This window comes from Hylobates moloch, unplaced genomic scaffold, assembly GCF_009828535.3.
Source record: "Hylobates moloch isolate HMO894 unplaced genomic scaffold, HMol_V3 SCAFFOLD_3, whole genome shotgun sequence".
Classification (NCBI taxonomy): domain Eukaryota; kingdom Metazoa; phylum Chordata; class Mammalia; order Primates; family Hylobatidae; genus Hylobates; species Hylobates moloch.
Window position 1 is genome coordinate 87905369 of NW_026652278.1, and position 6000 is coordinate 87911368.

Sequence of the window (6000 nt, forward strand, 5' to 3'; positions counted from 1 at the left end):
TGGCCAGAAATTCCAGTATATGTTGAATAGGAGTGGTGAGAGAGGGCATCCCTGTCTTGTGCCAGTTTTCAAAGGGAATGCTTCCAGTTTTTGCCCATTCAGTATGATATTGGCTGTGGGTTTGTCATAGATAGCTCTTATTATTTTGAGATACATCCCATCAATACCTAATTTATTGAGAGTTTATATCATGAAGGGTTGTTGAATTTTGTCAAAGGCCTTTTCTGCATCTATTGAGATAATCATGTGGTTTTTGTCTCTGGTTCTGTTTATATGCTGGATTACATTTATTGATTTGCATACGTTGAACCAGCCTTGCATCCCAGGGATGAAGCCCACTTGATCATGGTGGATAAGCTTTTTGATGTGCTGCTGGATTCGGTTTGCCAGTATTTTATTGAGGATTTTTGCATCAATGTTCATCAAGGATATTGGTCTGAAATTCTCTTTTTTGGTTATGTCTCTGCCAGGCTTTGGTATCAGGATGATGCTGGCCTCATAAAATGTGTTAGGGAGGATTCCCACTTTTTCTATTGATTGGAATAGTTTCAGAAGGAATGGTACCAGTTCCTCCTTGTACCTCTGGTAGAATTTGGCTGTGAATGCATCACGTCCTGGACTCTTTTTGGTTGGTAGGCTATTGATTATTGCCACAATTTCAGAGCCTGTTATTGGTCTACTCAGAGATTCAACTTCTCCCTGGTTTAGTCTTGGGAGGGTGTATTTGTTGAGGAATTTATGCATTTCTTCTAGATTTTCTAGTTTATTTGCATAGAAGTATTTGTAGTATTCTCTGATGGTAGACTATATTTCTGTGGGATCGGTGGTGATATCCCCTTTTCCATTTTTTATTGCATCCATTTGATTCTTCTCTCTTTTCTTCTTTATTAGTCTTGCTAGCAGTCTATCAATTTTGTGGATCTTTTCAAAACACCAGCTCCTGGATTCATTAACTTTTCGAAGGGCTTTTTGTGTCTCTATTTCCTTCAGTTCTGATCTGATTTTAGTTATCTCTATCCTTCTGCTAGCTTTTGAATGTGTTTGCTCTTGCTTTTCTAGTTCTTTTATTGTGATGTTAGGTTGTCAGTTTTGGATCTTTCCTGCTTTCTCTTGTGGGCATTTAGTGCTATAAATTTCCCTCTACACACTGCTTTGAATGTGTCCCAGAGATTCTGGTACGTTGTGTCTTTGTTCTCATTGGTTTCAAAGAACATCTTTATTTCTGCCTTCATTTCATTATGTACCCAATAGTCATTCAGGAGCAGGTTGTTCAGTTTCCATGTAGTTGAGTGGTTTTGAGTGAGTTTCTTAATCCTGAGTTCTAGTTTGATTGCACTGTGGTCTGAGAGACAGTTTGTTATAATTTCTGTTGTTTTACATTTGCTGAGGAGAGCTTTACTTCCAACTATGTGGTCAATTTTGGGATAGGTATGGTGTGGTGCTGAAAAAAATGTATATTCTGTTGATTTGGGGTGGAGAGTTCTGTAGATGTCTATTAGGTCCACTTTGTGCAGAGCTGAGTTCAATTCCTGGATGTCCTTTTTAGCTTTCTGTCTTGTTGATCTGTCTAATGTTGACAGTGGGGTGTTAAAATCTCCCATTATTACTCTGTGGGAGTTTAAGTCCCTTTGTACATCACTCAGGACTTGCTTTATGAATCTGGGTGCTCCTGTGTTGGGTGCAAATATATTTAGGATAGTTAGCTCTCCTTGTTGAATTGATCCCTTTACCATTATGTAATGGCCTTCTATGTCTCTTTTGATCTTTGTTGGTTTAAAGTCTATTTTATCAGAGACTAGGATGGCAACCCCTGCCTTTTTGTTTTCCATTTGCTTGGTAGATCTTCCTCCATCCCTTTATTTTGAGTCTATGTGTGTCTCTGCACATGAGATGGGTTTCCTGAATACAGCACACTGGTGGGTTTTGACTCTTTATCCAATTTGCCAGTCTGTGTCTTTTAATTGGAGCATTTAGCCCATTTACATTTAAAGTTAATATTGTTATGTGTGAATTTGATCCTGTCATTATGGTGTTAGTTGGTTATTTTGCTTGTTAGTTGATGCAGTTTCTTCCTAGCCTCGATCGTCTTTACAATTTGGCCTGTTTTTGCAGTGGCTGGTACCGGTTGTTCCTTTCCATGTTTAGTGCTTCCTTCAGGAGCTCTTGTAGGGCAGGCCGGGTGGTGACAAAATCACTCAGCATTTACTTTTCTGTAAAGTATTTTATTTCTTCTTCACTTATGAAGCTTAGTTTGGCTGGATATGAAATTCTGGGTTGAAAATTCTTTTCTTTAAGAATGTTGAATATCGGCCCCCACTCTCTTCTGGCTTGTAGAATTTCTGCTGAGAGATCAGCTGTTAGTGCGATGGGCTTCCCTTTGTGGGTAATCCGACCTTTCTCTCTGGCTGCCCTTAACATTTTTTCCTTCATTTCAACTTTGGTGAATCTGACAATTATGTGTCTTGGAGTTGCTCTTCTTGAGGACTATCTTTGTGGCGTTCTCTATATTTCCTGAATCTGAATGTTGGCCTGCCTTGCTAGATTGGGGAAGTTCTCCTGGATAATATCTTGCAGAGTGTTTTCCAACTTGGTTCCATTCTCCCTGTCAGTTTGAGGTACAGCAATCATATGTAGGTTTAGTCTTTTCACATAGTTGCATATTTCTTGGAGGCTTTGTTCATTTCTTTTTATTCTTTTTTCTCTAAACTTCCCTTCTCACTTCATTTCATTCATTTCATCTTCAATCACTAATACCCTTTCTTCTAGTTGATCGCATGGACTACTGAGGCTTCTGCAATCTTCGCGTAGTTCTTGAAACTTGGCTTTCAGCTCCATCAGCTCCTTTAAGCCCTTCTCTGCATTGGTTATTCTACTTATCCATTCATCTAATTTTTTCAATGTTTTTAACTTCTTTACTATTGTTTTGAATTTCCTCCCGTAGCTCGAAGTAGTTAGATCATCTGAAGCCTTCTTCTGTCAACTTGTCAAGGTCATTCTCTGTCCTGCTTTGTTCTGTTGCTGGTGGGGAACTGTGTTCCTTTGGAGGAGGAGAGGTGCTCTGCTTTTTACAGTTTCCAGTTTTTCTGCTGTTTTTTCCCCATATTTGTGGTTTTATCTACTTTTTGTCTTTGATGGTGGTGATGTACAGGTGGGTTTTTGGTGTGGATGTCCTTTCTCTTTGTTAGTTTTCCTTCTACCAGACAGGACCCTCAGCAGCAGGTCTGTTCGAGTTTGCTAGGGGTCCACTCCAGATCCTGTTTGGCTGGGTGTCAGCAGCAGTGGGTGCAAAACAGTGGATTTTTGTGAGACCACAAATTCAGCTGTCTGATAGTTCTTCTGGAAGTTTTGTCTCAGAGGAGTACCTGGCCGAGTGAGGTGTCAATCTTTCCCTTCTTGGGGGTGCCTCCCAGTTAGGCTGCTCGGGGGTCAGGGACCCACTTTAGGAGGCCGTCTACCCATTCTCATATCTCCAGCTGCATGCTGGGAGAACCACTACTCTCTTCAAAGCTGTCAGACAGGGACATTTAAGCCTGCAGAGGTTCCTGCTGACTTTTTGTTTGTCTGTGCCCTGTCCCCAGAGGTGGAGCCTACAGAGGCAGGCAGGCCTCCTTGAGCTGTGGTGGGCTCCACTCAGTTCGAGCTTCCTGGCTGCTTTGTTTACCTAAGCAAGCCTGGGTAATTGTGGGCACCCCTCCCCCAGCCTCGCTGCTGCCCTGCAGTTTGATCTCAGATGGCTGTGCTAGCAACCAGCGAGATTCAGTGGGCATAGGATCCTCTGAGCCAGGTGCGGGACACAATCTCCTGGTGTGCCATTTTCCAAGCCCATTGGAAAAGCGCAGTATTAGGTTGGGACTGACCCGATTTTCCAGGTGTCGTCTGTTATCCCTTTCTTTGACTAGGAAAGGGAACTCCCTGACCCCTTGTGCTTCCCGAGTGAGGCAATGCCTCTAACTTCTTTGGCTCATGCACAGTGCGCTGCACTGACTGTCCTGCACCCACTGTTTGGCACTCCCTAGTGAGATGAACCCGGTACCTCAAATGGAAATGCAGAAATCACCCATATTCTGTGTCGGTCATGCTGGTAGCTGTAGACCAGAGCTGTTCCTATTCGGCCATCTTGGCTCCACCCCTAAACCAGTATTTTGTTACACCAGGTTAGAAACACTGTTTTTGTAGAATCTACAAAGGGACATTTCTTAGTCCATTGAAGCCTATAGTCAAAACAAAACAAAACAAAACACAACAAAAACCCCAGATAAAAACTAGAAACAAGCTGTCTGTGAAAATGCTTTGCAATGTGTCCATTCGACTCATGGAACAGAACCTGTATTTTGATTCATCTTTTTGAAAACACTTTCTTTGTGGAGTGCACAGACATTTCTGAAACCATTGAGGCCTCGTATAGTGAAAAACTGAATATTTCATGGAAATAAAACTAGGAACAACCTATTTGTGAAAATGATTTGTGATGTGTGGATTCATCTCACAGAGTTAATGTGTGTTTTTATTCACCAGGTTAGAAACACTTTTTCTGTAGAAGCTACAAAGGGACAGTTTTGAGCCCATTTAAGCCTATAGTGAAAAACCAAATTTCCCATGATAAAAACTGCAAACAACCTGTCTGTTAAAATGCTTTGTGATATGCAAATTTACCTCACAGATTTAAACCTGTATTGTGATTCACCAGGTTGGAAACACATTTGTGTAGCCTCTAATAAGGGCAATTTCTGAGCTTATTGAAGCCTGTAGTGAAGAACCAAATATCTCTTGATATAAACCAGAAACAGGCTATATGTGAAAATGCTTCCTGATGTATGCATTCATCTCATAAAGGAATGGAACCTGTGCTTTAATTAACCAGGTTGGAAACACTCTTTTTCTAACATCTAAGAAGGGATATTTCTGACCCCCTTGAAGCCCACAGTGAAAAACGAATATCAGGTGATAAAAACTAGAAAAAAGGTATTTGTGAAAATGATTTGTGATGTCTGGATTCATGTCACAGAATTAAACCTGTGTTGCAATTCACCAGGTTACAAACACTATTTTTGCAGACTGCAAGAAGGGAAGTTTCTGAGCCCATGGTAGCCTGGGTGAAAAACTGAAAATCTCAGCATAAAACCTACAAAAAATCCTACTTGTAAAAATGGTTTGTGATGTGCGGGTTTATCTCACAGGATTAAAGCTGTGTTTTGATTTCCTAGGTTAGAAACACTGTTTGGGTAAACTCTATGAAGAGACATTTCTGAGCTGATTGAAGCCTATAGTGAAAAAGGAAATATCATGCGACAAAAACTGGAAGCAAGTTATCTGTAAAAATGCTTTGAGCTATGTGGATTCAGCTCACACAGTTAAACCTACGTTTTTGTTTCACCAGGTAAGAAACACTCTATCTGTAGAATGTATGAAGGAACATTTCTGTTTCCATTGAAGCCTATAGTGAAAAAGTGAATACAGGCCAAATATTCTGAAAACATGCTATCTGTGAAAATGCTTTGTGATGTGTGGATTCATCTCACAGTGAGGAACCTGTGTTTTGATTCACCAGGCTTGAAGCACTCTCTTTGTAATATCTATGAACGGACATTTCTAAGCTCACTGAAGCTTATAGTGAAAAATGTAATATCCCATGATAAAAATGAGAAAGAAGTTATTAGTAAAAAGGCTTTGTGATATGTGGATTAATCTCACAGAATGGAACCTGTGTTTTTATTCAGTAGGTTAGAAACACTTTTCTTGTAGCAGCTACGAAGGAAGGTTTCTGAGCCCATGGAAGCTATAGTGAAAAACTGAATATCTGCCATAAAAGCTAGAAACAAGCTATCTGTTAAAATCCTTTGTGATATGTGGATGCTTCTTACAGAGCTAAACCTGTGTTGTGATTCACCAGGTTAGAAAAACTCTTTTCGTAAAATCTACGAAGGGGTATTTCTGCACCCATTGAACCTACAGTGCAAAACTGAATATCCCATGATAAAACAACAAGCTATCTGTGAAAGT